Here is a 15,729-nt window from a genome sequence, read left to right as displayed (position 1 = left end):
AACAGCTATTTGAGAACCCATAGCCTCAACGGCATCTGTGTGAATTGCTCTGCATCGATAATTAACAGACCGTAAATAGGTGAAACTGACGCTGTGAATGCAAAAATATCAATCCAAAGTGTAATGTTGGAGTTGATTTTGTACATTTTGAGGAATGTTTCAAATGGACGACCGTAGTTGATTCCATGGTGAAATGGTGATCACTCTGGACTCTAAACTCTAGCAATCCTCGTTCAAATCTCAGGGGAGCCTGAATGTTTGTTGTCCCAGCTGCTGGAAATTCAGGTCAAACAAGTAAAAAACTGCAGGTTTGCAGTTTTGTTGCCTTTGACATTGATGCTTGATCTGCAAGTCGAGTTTTCAAATCGTGTGTTCAACCGGCAGTTCCCTGTTCCAATCAGCAGAGGAAAAATTAGTTTGCTGTTTCATGCTGCATAATGTGTGCTGAGATTATCTGTGCAATATGCATTCCTCAGGATGAATAAATGCAATGCCTTTTGAAATGCATGCAGTACATGGTTTGCACTCAACAAAACGTTGCATTTTCTTTTCATGCCAAGCATTTTGCATGAATGCATTGCAATGCCAACGCACATTTTACCTGCCAAGACTGAAGTACAATCTGTGCTGAACAGTGTGAAACAGAAACAGATATTATGAGAATCCATTGCCTCAACGGCATCTGTGTGAATTGCTCTGCATTGATAATTAACAGACCGTAAAGAGGTGAAATTGATGCTGTGAATGCAAAAAGGACAATCCAAAGTGTAATGTTGGAATTGATTTGGCAGATTTTGAGAAAGCTTTCAAATGTTTTCGCATAGTTGGTTCCATGGTGTAATGGTGAGCACTCTGGACTTTGAATCCAGCAATCCGAGTTCAAATCTCGGTGGAACCTGAATGTTTGTTGTCCCAGCTGCTGAAAATTTGGAATAAGCATGTAGAAGGCTGCTATTTGGCAGTTTTGTTGACTTTGTCATTGATGCTTGATCTGCAAGTCGAGTTTTCAAATCGTGTGTTCAACCGGCAGTTACCTGTTCCAATCAGCAGAGTAGAAATTAGTTTGCTGTTTAATGCTGCCTTTGCCTGCACAATGTGTGCTGAGATTATCTGTGCAATATGCACTCCGCAGCATGAATAAACGCAATGCCTTTTGAAATGCATGGATTGCACTCAACAAAACGTTGCATTTTCTTTTCATGCCAAGCATTTTGCATGAATGCATTGCAATGCCAACGCACGTTTTACCTGCCAAGACTGAAGTACAATCTGTGCTGAACAGTGTGAAACAGAAACAGATATTATGAGAATCCATTGCCTCAACGGCATCTGTGTGAATTGCTCTGCATTGATAATTAACAGACCGTAAAGAGGTGAAATTGATGCTGTGAATGCAAAAAGGACAATCCAAAGTGTAATGTTGGAATTGATTTGGCAGATTTTGAGAAAGATTTCAAATGTTTTGGCATAGTTGGTTCCATGGTGTAATGGTGAGCACCCTGGACTTTGAATCCAGCGATCCGAGTTCAAATCTCGGTGGAACCTGAATGTTTGTTGTCCCAGCTGCTGAAAATTTGGAACAAGCATGTAGAAGGCTGCTATTTGGCAGTTTTGTTGACTTTGTCATTGATGCTTGATCTGCAAGTCGAGTTTTCAAATCGTGTGTTCAACCGGCAGTTACCTGTTCCAATCAGCAGAGTAGAAATTAGTTTGCTGTTTCATGCTACCTTTGCCTGCACAATGTGTGCTGAGATTATCTGTGCAATATGCACTTCGCAAGAGGAATAAACGCAATGCCTTTTGAAATGCATGGATTGCACTCAACAAAACGTTGCATTTTCTTTTCATGCCAAGCATTTTGCATGAATGCATTGCAATGCTAACACACGTTTTACCTGGCAAGACTGAAGTACAATCTGTGCTGAACAGTTTGAAACAGAAACAGCTATTTGAGAACCCATAGCCTCAACGGCATCTGTGTGAATTGCTCTGCATCGATAATTAACAGACCGTAAATAGGTGAAACTGACGCTGTGAATGCAAAAATATCAATCCAAAGTGTAATGTTGGAGTTGATTTTGTACATTTTGAGGAATGTTTCAAATGGACGACCGTAGTTGATTCCATGGTGAAATGGTGAGCACTCTGGACTCTAAACTCTAGCAATCCTCGTTCAAATCTCAGGGGAGCCTGAATGTTTGTTGTCCCAGCTGCTGGAAATTCAGGTCAAACAAGTAAAAAACTGCAGGTTTGCAGTTTTGTTGCCTTTGACATTGATGCTTGATCTGCAAGTCGAGTTTTCAAATCGTGTGTTCAACCGGCAGTTCCCTGTTCCAATCAGCAGAGGAAAAATTAGTTTGCTGTTTCATGCTGCATAATGTGTGCTGAGATTATCTGTGCAATATGCATTCCTCAGGATGAATAAATGCAACGCCTTTTGAAATGCATGCAGTACATGGTTTGCACTCAACAAAACGTTGCATTTTCTTTTCATGCCAAGCATTTTGCATGAATGCATTGCAATGCCAACGCACATTTACCTGGCAAGACTGAAGTACAAGCTGTGATGAACAGTGTGAAACAGAAACAACTATTTGAGAAGCCATTGCCTCAACGGCATCTGTGTGAATTGCTCTGCATCGATAATTAACAGAGCGTAAATCGGTGAAACTGACGCTGTGAATGCAAAAAGGACAATCCAAAGTGTAATGTTGGAATTGATTTGGCAGATTTTGAGAAAGCTTTCAAATGTTTTGGCATAGTTGGTTCCATGGTGTAATGGTGAGCACTGTGGACTCTAAAACCAGCGATTGGAGTTCAAATCTCGGTGGAACCTGAATGTTTGTTGTCCCAACTGCTGAAAATTTGGAACAAGCATGTAGAAGGCTGCTATTTGGCAGTTTTGTTGACTTTGTCATTGATGCTTGATCTGCAAGTCGAGTTTTCAAATCGTGTGTTCAACCGGCAGTTACCTGTTCCAATCAGGAGAGTAGAAATTAGTTTGCTGTTTCATGCTACCTTTGCCTGCACAATGTGTGCTGAGATTATCTGTGCAATATGCACTTCGCAAGAGGAATAAACGCAATGCCTTTTGAAATGCATGGATTGCACTCAACAAAACGTTGCATTTTCTTTTCATGCCAAGCATTTTGCATGAATGCATTACAATGCTAACACACGTTTTACCTGGCAAGACTGAAGTACAATCTGTGCTGAACAGTTTGAAACAGAAACAGCTATTTGAGAACCCATAGCCTCAACGGCATCTGTGTGAATTGCTCTGCATCGATAATTAACAGACCGTAAATAGGTGAAACTGACGCTGTGAATGCAAAAATATCAATCCAAAGTGTAATGTTGGAGTTGATTTTGTACATTTTGAGGAATGTTTCAAATGGACGACCGTAGTTGATTCCATGGTGAAATGGTGATCACTCTGGACTCTAAACTCTAGCAATCCTCGTTCAAATCTCAGGGGAGCCTGAATGTTTGTTGTCCCAGCTGCTGGAAATTCAGGTCAAACAAGTAAAAAACTGCAGGTTTGCAGTTTTGTTGCCTTTGACATTGATGCTTGATCTGCAAGTCGAGTTTTCAAATCGTGTGTTCAACCGGCAGTTCCCTGTTCCAATCAGCAGAGGAAAAATTAGTTTGCTGTTTCATGCTGCATAATGTGTGCTGAGATTATCTGTGCAATATGCATTCCTCAGGATGAATAAATGCAACGCCTTTTGAAATGCATGCAGTACATGGTTTGCACTCAACAAAACGTTGCATTTTCTTTTCATGCCAAGCATTTTGCATGAATGCATTGCAATGCCAACGCACATTTTACCTGCCAAGACTGAAGTACAATCTGTGCTGAACAGTGTGAAACAGAAACAGATATTATGAGAATCCATTGCCTCAACGGCATCTGTGTGAATTGCTCTGCATTGATAATTAACAGACCGTAAAGAGGTGAAATTGATGCTGTGAATGCAAAAAGGACAATCCAAAGTGTAATGTTGGAATTGATTTGGCAGATTTTGAGAAAGCTTTCAAATGTTTTCGCATAGTTGGTTCCATGGTGTAATGGTGAGCACTCTGGACTTTGAATCCAGCAATCTGAGTTCAAATCTCGGTGGAACCTGAATGTTTGTTGTCCCAACTGCTGAAAATTTGGAACAAGCATGTAGAAGGCTGCTATTTGGCAGTTTTGTTGACTTTGTCATTGATGCTTGATCTGCAAGTCGAGTTTACAAATCGTGTGTTCAACCGGCAGTTGCCTGTTCCAATCAGCAGAGTAGAAATTAGTTTGCTGTTTCATGCTACCTTTGCCTGCACAATGTGTGCTGAGATTATCTGTGCAATATGCACTTCGCAAGAGGAATAAAAGCAACGCCTTTTGAAATGCACGCAGAGCATGGATTGCACTCAACAAAAAGTTGCATTTTCTTTTCATGCCAAGCATTTTGCATGAATGCATTGCAATGCTAACACACGTTTTACCTGGCAAGACTGAAGTACAATCTGTGCTGAACAGTTTGAAACAGAAACAGCTATTATGAGAATCCATTGCCTCAACGGCATCTGTGTGAATTGCTCTGCATTGATAATTAACAGACCGTAAAGAGGTGAAACTGATGCTGTGAATGCAAAAAGGACAATCCAAAGTGTAATGTTGGAATTGATTTGGCAGATTTTGAGAAAGCTTTCAAATGTTTTTGCATAGTTGGTTCCATGGTGTAATGGTGAGCACTCTGGACTTTGAATCCAGCAATCCGAGTTCAAATCTTGGTGGAACCTGAATGTTTGTTGTCCCAACTGCTGAAAATTTGGAACAAGCATGTAGAAGGCTGCTATTTGGCAGTTTTGTTGACTTTGTCATTGATGCTTGATCTGCAAGTCGAGTTTACAAATCGTGTGTTCAACCGGCAGTTACCTGTTCCAATCAGCAGAGTAGAAATTAGTTTGCTGTTTCATGCTACCTTTGCCTGCACAATGTGTGCTGAGATTATCTGTGCAATATGCACTTCGCAAGAGGAATAAAAGCAACGCCTTTTGAAATGCACGCAGAGCATGGATTGCACTCAACAAAAAGTTGCATTTTCTTTTCATGCCAAGCATTTTGCATGAATGCATTGCAATGCTAACACACATTTACCTGGCAAGACTGAAGTACAAGCTGTGATGAACAGTGTGAAACAGAAACAGCTATTTGAGAAGCCATTGCCTCAATGGCATCTGTGTGAATTGCTCTGCATCGATAATTAACAGAGCGTAAAGAGGTGAAACTGACGCTGTGAATGCAAAAAGGACAATCCAAAGTGTAATGTTGGAATTGATTTGGCAGATTTTGAGAAAGCTTTCAAATGTTTTGGCATAGTTGGTTCCATGGTGTAATGGTGAGCACTCTGGACTCTGAATCCAGCGATCCGAGTTCAAATCTCGGTGGAACCTGAATGTTTGTTGTCCCAGCTGCTGAAAATTTGGACCAAGCATGGAGAAGGCTGCTATTTGGCAGTTTTATTGCCTTTGTCATTGATGCTTGATCTGCAAGTCGAGTTTTCAAATCGTGTGTTCAACCGGCAGTTACCTGTTCCAATCAGCAGAGTAGAAATTAGTTTGCTGTTTAATGCTGCCTTTGCCTGCACAATGTGTGCTGAGATTATCTGTGCAATATGCACTCCGCAGCATGAATAAACGCAATGCCTTTTGAAATGCATGGATTGCACTCAACAAAACGTTGCATTTTCTTTTCATGCCAAGCATTTTGCATGAATGCATTGCAATGCTAACACACGTTTTACCTGGCAAGACTGAAGTACAATCTGTGCTGAACAGTTTGAAACAGAAACAGCTATTTGAGAACCCATAGCCTCAACGGCATCTGTGTGAATTGCTCTGCATCGATAATTAACAGACCGTAAATAGGTGAAACTGACGCTGTGAATGCAAAAATTTCAATCCAAAGTGTAATGTTGGAGTTGATTTTGTACATTTTGAGGAATGTTTCAAATGGACGACCGCAGTTGATTCCATGGTGAAATGGTGATCACTCTGGACTCTAAACTCTAGCAATCCTCGTTCAAATCTCAAGGGAGCCTGAATGTTTGTTGTCCCAGCTGCTGGAAATTCAGGTCAAACAAGTAAAAAACTGCAGGTTTGCAGTTTTGTTGCCTTTGACATTGATGCTTGATCTGCAAGTCGAGTTTTCAAATCGTGTGTTCAACCGGCAGTTCCCTGTTCCAATCAGCAGAGGAAAAATTAGTTTGCTGTTTCATGCTGCATAATGTGTGCTGAGATTATCTGTGCAATATGCATTCCTCAGGATGAATAAATGCAACGCCTTTTGAAATGCATGCAGTACATGGTTTGCACTCAACAAAACGTTGCATTTTCTTTTCATGCCAAGCATTTTGCATGAATGCATTGCAATGCTAACACACGTTTTACCTGGCAAGACTGAAGTACAATCTGTGCTGAACAGTTTGAAACAGAAACAGCTATTATGAGAATCCATTGCCTCAACGGCATCTGTGTGAATTGCTCTGCATTGATAATTAACAGACCGTAAAGAGGTGAAACTGATGCTGTGAATGCAAAAAGGACAATCCAAAGTGTAATGTTGGAATTGATTTGGCAGATTTTGAGAAAGCTTTCAAATGTTTTTGCATAGTTGGTTCCATGGTGTAATGGTGAGCACTCTGGACTTTGAATCCAGCAATCCGAGTTCAAATCTCGGTGGAACCTGAATGTTTGTTGTCCCAACTGCTGAAAATTTGGAACAAGCATGTAGAAGGCTGCTATTTGGCAGTTTTGTTGACTTTGTCATTGATGCTTGATCTGCAAGTCGAGTTTACAAATCGTGTGTTCAACCGGCAGTTACCTGTTCCAATCAGCAGAGTAGAAATTAGTTTGCTGTTTCATGCTACCTTTGCCTGCACAATGTGTGCTGAGATTATCTGTGCAATATGCACTTCGCAAGAGGAATAAAAGCAACGCCTTTTGAAATGCACGCAGAGCATGGATTGCACTCAACAAAAAGTTGCATTTTCTTTTCATGCCAAGCATTTTGCATGAATGCATTGCAATGCTAACACACATTTACCTGGCAAGACTGAAGTACAAGCTGTGATGAACAGTGTGAAACAGAAACAGCTATTTGAGAAGCCATTGCCTCAATGGCATCTGTGTGAATTGCTCTGCATCGATAATTAACAGAGCGTAAAGAGGTGAAACTGACGCTGTGAATGCAAAAAGGACAATCCAAAGTGTAATGTTGGAATTGATTTGGCAGATTTTGAGAAAGCTTTCAAATGTTTTGGCATAGTTGGTTCCATGGTGTAATGGTGAGCACTCTGGACTCTGAATCCAGCGATCCGAGTTCAAATCTCGGTGGAACCTGAATGTTTGTTGTCCCAGCTGCTGAAAATTTGGACCAAGCATGGAGAAGGCTGCTATTTGGCAGTTTTATTGCCTTTGTCATTGATGCTTGATCTGCAAGTCGAGTTTTCAAATCGTGTGTTCAACCGGCAGTTACCTGTTCCAATCAGCAGAGTAGAAATTAGTTTGCTGTTTAATGCTGCCTTTGCCTGCACAATGTGTGCTGAGATTATCTGTGCAATATGCACTCCGCAGCATGAATAAACGCAATGCCTTTTGAAATGCATGGATTGCACTCAACAAAACGTTGCATTTTCTTTTCATGCCAAGCATTTTGCATGAATGCATTGCAATGCTAACACACGTTTTACCTGGCAAGACTGAAGTACAATCTGTGCTGAACAGTTTGAAACAGAAACAGCTATTTGAGAACCCATAGCCTCAACGGCATCTGTGTGAATTGCTCTGCATCGATAATTAACAGACCGTAAATAGGTGAAACTGACGCTGTGAATGCAAAAATTTCAATCCAAAGTGTAATGTTGGAGTTGATTTTGTACATTTTGAGGAATGTTTCAAATGGACGACCGCAGTTGATTCCATGGTGAAATGGTGATCACTCTGGACTCTAAACTCTAGCAATCCTCGTTCAAATCTCAAGGGAGCCTGAATGTTTGTTGTCCCAGCTGCTGGAAATTCAGGTCAAACAAGTAAAAAACTGCAGGTTTGCAGTTTTGTTGCCTTTGACATTGATGCTTGATCTGCAAGTCGAGTTTTCAAATCGTGTGTTCAACCGGCAGTTCCCTGTTCCAATCAGCAGAGGAAAAATTAGTTTGCTGTTTCATGCTGCATAATGTGTGCTGAGATTATCTGTGCAATATGCATTCCTCAGGATGAATAAATGCAACGCCTTTTGAAATGCATGCAGTACATGGTTTGCACTCAACAAAACGTTGCATTTTCTTTTCATGCCAAGCATTTTGCATGAATGCATTGCAATGCCAACGCACGTTTTACCTGCCAAGACTGAAGTACAATCTGTGCTGAACAGTGTGAAACAGAAACAGATATTATGAGAATCCATTGCCTCAACGGCATCTGTGTGAATTGCTCTGCATTGATAATTAACAGACCGTAAAGAGGTGAAATTGATGCTGTGAATGCAAAAAGGACAATCCAAAGTGTAATGTTGGAATTGATTTGGCAGATTTTGAGAAAGCTTTCAAATGTTTTGGCATAGTTGGTTCCATGGTGTAATGGTGAGCACCCTGGACTTTGAATCCAGCGATCCGAGTTCAAATCTCGGTGGAACCTGAATGTTTGTTGTCCCAGCTGCTGAAAATTTGGAACAAGCATGTAGAAGGCTGCTATTTGGCAGTTTTGTTGACTTTGTCATTGATGCTTGATCTGCAAGTCGAGTTTTCAAATCGTGTGTTCAACCGGCAGTTACCTGTTCCAATCAGCAGAGTAGAAATTAGTTTGCTGTTTCATGCTACCTTTGCCTGCACAATGTGTGCTGAGATTATCTGTGCAATATGCACTTCGCAAGAGGAATAAACGCAATGCCTTTTGAAATGCATGGATTGCACTCAACAAAACGTTGCATTTTCTTTTCATGCCAAGCATTTTGCATGAATGCATTGCAATGCTAACACACGTTTTACCTGGCAAGACTGAAGTACAATCTGTGCTGAACAGTTTGAAACAGAAACAGCTATTTGAGAACCCATAGCCTCAACGGCATCTGTGTGAATTGCTCTGCATCGATAATTAACAGACCGTAAATAGGTGAAACTGACGCTGTGAATGCAAAAATATCAATCCAAAGTGTAATGTTGGAGTTGATTTTGTACATTTTGAGGAATGTTTCAAATGGACGACCGTAGTTGATTCCATGGTGAAATGGTGAGCACTCTGGACTCTAAACTCTAGCAATCCTCGTTCAAATCTCAGGGGAGCCTGAATGTTTGTTGTCCCAGCTGCTGGAAATTCAGGTCAAACAAGTAAAAAACTGCAGGTTTGCAGTTTTGTTGCCTTTGACATTGATGCTTGATCTGCAAGTCGAGTTTTCAAATCGTGTGTTCAACCGGCAGTTCCCTGTTCCAATCAGCAGAGGAAAAATTAGTTTGCTGTTTCATGCTGCATAATGTGTGCTGAGATTATCTGTGCAATATGCATTCCTCAGGATGAATAAATGCAACGCCTTTTGAAATGCATGCAGTACATGGTTTGCACTCAACAAAACGTTGCATTTTCTTTTCATGCCAAGCATTTTGCATGAATGCATTGCAATGCCAACGCACATTTACCTGGCAAGACTGAAGTACAAGCTGTGATGAACAGTGTGAAACAGAAACAACTATTTGAGAAGCCATTGCCTCAACGGCATCTGTGTGAATTGCTCTGCATCGATAATTAACAGAGCGTAAATCGGTGAAACTGACGCTGTGAATGCAAAAAGGACAATCCAAAGTGTAATGTTGGAATTGATTTGGCAGATTTTGAGAAAGCTTTCAAATGTTTTGGCATAGTTGGTTCCATGGTGTAATGGTGAGCACTGTGGACTCTAAAACCAGCGATTGGAGTTCAAATCTCGGTGGAACCTGAATGTTTGTTGTCCCAACTGCTGAAAATTTGGAACAAGCATGTAGAAGGCTGCTATTTGGCAGTTTTGTTGACTTTGTCATTGATGCTTGATCTGCAAGTCGAGTTTTCAAATCGTGTGTTCAACCGGCAGTTACCTGTTCCAATCAGGAGAGTAGAAATTAGTTTGCTGTTTCATGCTACCTTTGCCTGCACAATGTGTGCTGAGATTATCTGTGCAATATGCACTTCGCAAGAGGAATAAACGCAATGCCTTTTGAAATGCATGGATTGCACTCAACAAAACGTTGCATTTTCTTTTCATGCCAAGCATTTTGCATGAATGCATTACAATGCTAACACACGTTTTACCTGGCAAGACTGAAGTACAATCTGTGCTGAACAGTTTGAAACAGAAACAGCTATTTGAGAACCCATAGCCTCAACGGCATCTGTGTGAATTGCTCTGCATCGATAATTAACAGACCGTAAATAGGTGAAACTGACGCTGTGAATGCAAAAATATCAATCCAAAGTGTAATGTTGGAGTTGATTTTGTACATTTTGAGGAATGTTTCAAATGGACGACCGTAGTTGATTCCATGGTGAAATGGTGATCACTCTGGACTCTAAACTCTAGCAATCCTCGTTCAAATCTCAGGGGAGCCTGAATGTTTGTTGTCCCAGCTGCTGGAAATTCAGGTCAAACAAGTAAAAAACTGCAGGTTTGCAGTTTTGTTGCCTTTGACATTGATGCTTGATCTGCAAGTCGAGTTTTCAAATCGTGTGTTCAACCGGCAGTTCCCTGTTCCAATCAGCAGAGGAAAAATTAGTTTGCTGTTTCATGCTGCATAATGTGTGCTGAGATTATCTGTGCAATATGCATTCCTCAGGATGAATAAATGCAACGCCTTTTGAAATGCATGCAGTACATGGTTTGCACTCAACAAAACGTTGCATTTTCTTTTCATGCCAAGCATTTTGCATGAATGCATTGCAATGCCAACGCACATTTTACCTGCCAAGACTGAAGTACAATCTGTGCTGAACAGTGTGAAACAGAAACAGATATTATGAGAATCCATTGCCTCAACGGCATCTGTGTGAATTGCTCTGCATTGATAATTAACAGACCGTAAAGAGGTGAAATTGATGCTGTGAATGCAAAAAGGACAATCCAAAGTGTAATGTTGGAATTGATTTGGCAGATTTTGAGAAAGCTTTCAAATGTTTTCGCATAGTTGGTTCCATGGTGTAATGGTGAGCACTCTGGACTTTGAATCCAGCAATCTGAGTTCAAATCTCGGTGGAACCTGAATGTTTGTTGTCCCAACTGCTGAAAATTTGGAACAAGCATGTAGAAGGCTGCTATTTGGCAGTTTTGTTGACTTTGTCATTGATGCTTGATCTGCAAGTCGAGTTTACAAATCGTGTGTTCAACCGGCAGTTGCCTGTTCCAATCAGCAGAGTAGAAATTAGTTTGCTGTTTCATGCTACCTTTGCCTGCACAATGTGTGCTGAGATTATCTGTGCAATATGCACTTCGCAAGAGGAATAAAAGCAACGCCTTTTGAAATGCACGCAGAGCATGGATTGCACTCAACAAAAAGTTGCATTTTCTTTTCATGCCAAGCATTTTGCATGAATGCATTGCAATGCTAACACACGTTTTACCTGGCAAGACTGAAGTACAATCTGTGCTGAACAGTTTGAAACAGAAACAGCTATTATGAGAATCCATTGCCTCAACGGCATCTGTGTGAATTGCTCTGCATTGATAATTAACAGACCGTAAAGAGGTGAAACTGATGCTGTGAATGCAAAAAGGACAATCCAAAGTGTAATGTTGGAATTGATTTGGCAGATTTTGAGAAAGCTTTCAAATGTTTTTGCATAGTTGGTTCCATGGTGTAATGGTGAGCACTCTGGACTTTGAATCCAGCAATCCGAGTTCAAATCTCGGTGGAACCTGAATGTTTGTTGTCCCAACTGCTGAAAATTTGGAACAAGCATGTAGAAGGCTGCTATTTGGCAGTTTTGTTGACTTTGTCATTGATGCTTGATCTGCAAGTCGAGTTTACAAATCGTGTGTTCAACCGGCAGTTACCTGTTCCAATCAGCAGAGTAGAAATTAGTTTGCTGTTTCATGCTACCTTTGCCTGCACAATGTGTGCTGAGATTATCTGTGCAATATGCACTTCGCAAGAGGAATAAAAGCAACGCCTTTTGAAATGCACGCAGAGCATGGATTGCACTCAACAAAAAGTTGCATTTTCTTTTCATGCCAAGCATTTTGCATGAATGCATTGCAATGCTAACACACATTTACCTGGCAAGACTGAAGTACAAGCTGTGATGAACAGTGTGAAACAGAAACAGCTATTTGAGAAGCCATTGCCTCAATGGCATCTGTGTGAATTGCTCTGCATCGATAATTAACAGAGCGTAAAGAGGTGAAACTGACGCTGTGAATGCAAAAAGGACAATCCAAAGTGTAATGTTGGAATTGATTTGGCAGATTTTGAGAAAGCTTTCAAATGTTTTGGCATAGTTGGTTCCATGGTGTAATGGTGAGCACTCTGGACTCTGAATCCAGCGATCCGAGTTCAAATCTCGGTGGAACCTGAATGTTTGTTGTCCCAGCTGCTGAAAATTTGGACCAAGCATGGAGAAGGCTGCTATTTGGCAGTTTTATTGCCTTTGTCATTGATGCTTGATCTGCAAGTCGAGTTTTCAAATCGTGTGTTCAACCGGCAGTTACCTGTTCCAATCAGCAGAGTAGAAATTAGTTTGCTGTTTAATGCTGCCTTTGCCTGCACAATGTGTGCTGAGATTATCTGTGCAATATGCACTCCGCAGCATGAATAAACGCAATGCCTTTTGAAATGCATGGATTGCACTCAACAAAACGTTGCATTTTCTTTTCATGCCAAGCATTTTGCATGAATGCATTGCAATGCTAACACACGTTTTACCTGGCAAGACTGAAGTACAATCTGTGCTGAACAGTTTGAAACAGAAACAGCTATTTGAGAACCCATAGCCTCAACGGCATCTGTGTGAATTGCTCTGCATCGATAATTAACAGACCGTAAATAGGTGAAACTGACGCTGTGAATGCAAAAATTTCAATCCAAAGTGTAATGTTGGAGTTGATTTTGTACATTTTGAGGAATGTTTCAAATGGACGACCGCAGTTGATTCCATGGTGAAATGGTGATCACTCTGGACTCTAAACTCTAGCAATCCTCGTTCAAATCTCAAGGGAGCCTGAATGTTTGTTGTCCCAGCTGCTGGAAATTCAGGTCAAACAAGTAAAAAACTGCAGGTTTGCAGTTTTGTTGCCTTTGACATTGATGCTTGATCTGCAAGTCGAGTTTTCAAATCGTGTGTTCAACCGGCAGTTCCCTGTTCCAATCAGCAGAGGAAAAATTAGTTTGCTGTTTCATGCTGCATAATGTGTGCTGAGATTATCTGTGCAATATGCATTCCTCAGGATGAATAAATGCAACGCCTTTTGAAATGCATGCAGTACATGGTTTGCACTCAACAAAACGTTGCATTTTCTTTTCATGCCAAGCATTTTGCATGAATGCATTGCAATGCCAACGCACGTTTTACCTGCCAAGACTGAAGTACAATCTGTGCTGAACAGTGTGAAACAGAAACAGATATTATGAGAATCCATTGCCTCAACGGCATCTGTGTGAATTGCTCTGCATTGATAATTAACAGACCGTAAAGAGGTGAAATTGATGCTGTGAATGCAAAAAGGACAATCCAAAGTGTAATGTTGGAATTGATTTGGCAGATTTTGAGAAAGATTTCAAATGTTTTGGCATAGTTGGTTCCATGGTGTAATGGTGAGCACCCTGGACTTTGAATCCAGCGATCCGAGTTCAAATCTCGGTGGAACCTGAATGTTTGTTGTCCCAGCTGCTGAAAATTTGGAACAAGCATGTAGAAGGCTGCTATTTGGCAGTTTTGTTGACTTTGTCATTGATGCTTGATCTGCAAGTCGAGTTTTCAAATCGTGTGTTCAACCGGCAGTTACCTGTTCCAATCAGCAGAGTAGAAATTAGTTTGCTGTTTCATGCTACCTTTGCCTGCACAATGTGTGCTGAGATTATCTGTGCAATATGCACTTCGCAAGAGGAATAAACGCAATGCCTTTTGAAATGCATGGATTGCACTCAACAAAACGTTGCATTTTCTTTTCATGCCAAGCATTTTGCATGAATGCATTGCAATGCTAACACACGTTTTACCTGGCAAGACTGAAGTACAATCTGTGCTGAACAGTTTGAAACAGAAACAGCTATTTGAGAACCCATAGCCTCAACGGCATCTGTGTGAATTGCTCTGCATCGATAATTAACAGACCGTAAATAGGTGAAACTGACGCTGTGAATGCAAAAATATCAATCCAAAGTGTAATGTTGGAGTTGATTTTGTTCATTTTGAGGAATGTTTCAAATGGACGACCGTAGTTGATTCCATGGTGAAATGGTGATCACTCTGGACTCTAAACTCTAGCAATCCTCGTTCAAATCTCAGGGGAGCCTGAATGTTTGTTGTCCCAGCTGCTGGAAATTCAGGTCAAACAAGTAAAAAACTGCAGGTTTGCAGTTTTGTTGCCTTTGACATTGATGCTTGATCTGCAAGTCGAGTTTTCAAATCGTGTGTTCAACCGGCAGTTCCCTGTTCCAATCAGCAGAGGAAAAATTAGTTTGCTGTTTCATGCTGCATAATGTGTGCTGAGATTATCTGTGCAATATGCATTCCTCAGGATGAATAAATGCAACGCCTTTTGAAATGCATGCAGTACATGGTTTGCACTCAACAAAACGTTGCATTTTCTTTTCATGCCAAGCATTTTGCATGAATGCATTGCAATGCCAACGCACATTTACCTGGCAAGACTGAAGTACAAGCTGTGATGAACAGTGTGAAACAGAAACAGCTATTTGAGAAGCCATTGCCTCAACGGCATCTGTGTGAATTGCTCTGCATCGATAATTAACAGAGCGTAAATCGGTGAAACTGACGCTGTGAATGCAAAAAGGACAATCCAAAGTGTAATGTTGGAATTGATTTGGCAGATTTTGAGAAAGCTTTCAAATGTTTTGGCATAGTTGGTTCCATGGTGTAATGGTGAGCACTGTGGACTCTAAAACCAGCGATTGGAGTTCAAATCTCGGTGGAACCTGAATGTTTGTTGTCCCAACTGCTGAAAATTTGGAACAAGCATGTAGAAGGCTGCTATTTGGCAGTTTTGTTGACTTTGTCATTGATGCTTGATCTGCAAGTCGAGTTTTCAAATCGTGTGTTCAACCGGCAGTTACCTGTTCCAATCAGGAGAGTAGAAATTAGTTTGCTGTTTCATGCTACCTTTGCCTGCACAATGTGTGCTGAGATTATCTGTGCAATATGCACTTCGCAAGAGGAATAAACGCAATGCCTTTTGAAATGCATGGATTGCACTCAACAAAACGTTGCATTTTCTTTTCATGCCAAGCATTTTGCATGAATGCATTGCAATGCTAACACACGTTTTACCTGGCAAGACTGAAGTACAATCTGTGCTGAACAGTTTGAAACAGAAACAGCTATTTGAGAACCCATAGCCTCAACGGCATCTGTGTGAATTGCTCTGCATCGATAATTAACAGACCGTAAATAGGTGAAACTGACGCTGTGAATGCAAAAATATCAATCCAAAGTGTAATGTTGGAGTTGATTTTGTACATTTTGAGGAATGTTTCAAATGGACGACCGTAG

General features: G+C 40.8%; 12 non-coding genes across 12 annotated transcripts; all 12 read left to right on the top strand.

The window, feature by feature from the left end:
- The first annotated feature begins 826 nt into the window (after positions 1 to 826).
- On the top strand, positions 827 to 898 carry trnaq-uug (transfer RNA glutamine (anticodon UUG)). Its single transcript has one exon. It is a non-coding gene; the product is annotated as a tRNA-Gln (tRNA).
- Positions 899 to 1,473: 575 nt separating this feature from the next.
- Positions 1,474 to 1,545, top strand: trnaq-uug (transfer RNA glutamine (anticodon UUG)). The gene has a single exon. It is a non-coding gene; the product is annotated as a tRNA-Gln (tRNA).
- Positions 1,546 to 4,057: 2,512 nt separating this feature from the next.
- Positions 4,058 to 4,129, top strand: trnaq-uug (transfer RNA glutamine (anticodon UUG)). The gene has a single exon. It is a non-coding gene; the product is annotated as a tRNA-Gln (tRNA).
- Positions 4,130 to 4,713: 584 nt separating this feature from the next.
- trnaq-uug (transfer RNA glutamine (anticodon UUG)) lies at positions 4,714 to 4,785 on the top strand. The gene has a single exon. It is a non-coding gene; the product is annotated as a tRNA-Gln (tRNA).
- A 582-nt stretch (positions 4,786 to 5,367) lies between these two features.
- On the top strand, positions 5,368 to 5,439 carry trnaq-cug (transfer RNA glutamine (anticodon CUG)). The gene has a single exon. It is a non-coding gene; the product is annotated as a tRNA-Gln (tRNA).
- Positions 5,440 to 6,660: 1,221 nt separating this feature from the next.
- On the top strand, positions 6,661 to 6,732 carry trnaq-uug (transfer RNA glutamine (anticodon UUG)). Its single transcript has one exon. It is a non-coding gene; the product is annotated as a tRNA-Gln (tRNA).
- A 582-nt stretch (positions 6,733 to 7,314) lies between these two features.
- Positions 7,315 to 7,386, top strand: trnaq-cug (transfer RNA glutamine (anticodon CUG)). Its single transcript has one exon. It is a non-coding gene; the product is annotated as a tRNA-Gln (tRNA).
- A 1,221-nt stretch (positions 7,387 to 8,607) lies between these two features.
- trnaq-uug (transfer RNA glutamine (anticodon UUG)) lies at positions 8,608 to 8,679 on the top strand. The gene has a single exon. It is a non-coding gene; the product is annotated as a tRNA-Gln (tRNA).
- A 2,512-nt stretch (positions 8,680 to 11,191) lies between these two features.
- Positions 11,192 to 11,263, top strand: trnaq-uug (transfer RNA glutamine (anticodon UUG)). Its single transcript has one exon. It is a non-coding gene; the product is annotated as a tRNA-Gln (tRNA).
- Positions 11,264 to 11,847: 584 nt separating this feature from the next.
- Positions 11,848 to 11,919, top strand: trnaq-uug (transfer RNA glutamine (anticodon UUG)). The gene has a single exon. It is a non-coding gene; the product is annotated as a tRNA-Gln (tRNA).
- A 582-nt stretch (positions 11,920 to 12,501) lies between these two features.
- trnaq-cug (transfer RNA glutamine (anticodon CUG)) lies at positions 12,502 to 12,573 on the top strand. The gene has a single exon. It is a non-coding gene; the product is annotated as a tRNA-Gln (tRNA).
- A 1,221-nt stretch (positions 12,574 to 13,794) lies between these two features.
- On the top strand, positions 13,795 to 13,866 carry trnaq-uug (transfer RNA glutamine (anticodon UUG)). Its single transcript has one exon. It is a non-coding gene; the product is annotated as a tRNA-Gln (tRNA).
- Positions 13,867 to 15,729: the final 1,863 nt, after the last annotated feature.

The sequence above is a fragment of the Pristiophorus japonicus genome, unplaced genomic scaffold, assembly GCF_044704955.1.
Source record: "Pristiophorus japonicus isolate sPriJap1 unplaced genomic scaffold, sPriJap1.hap1 HAP1_SCAFFOLD_99, whole genome shotgun sequence".
NCBI lineage: Eukaryota > Metazoa > Chordata > Chondrichthyes > Pristiophoridae > Pristiophorus > Pristiophorus japonicus.
This window is presented reverse-complemented; position numbering and strand designations above follow the sequence as displayed.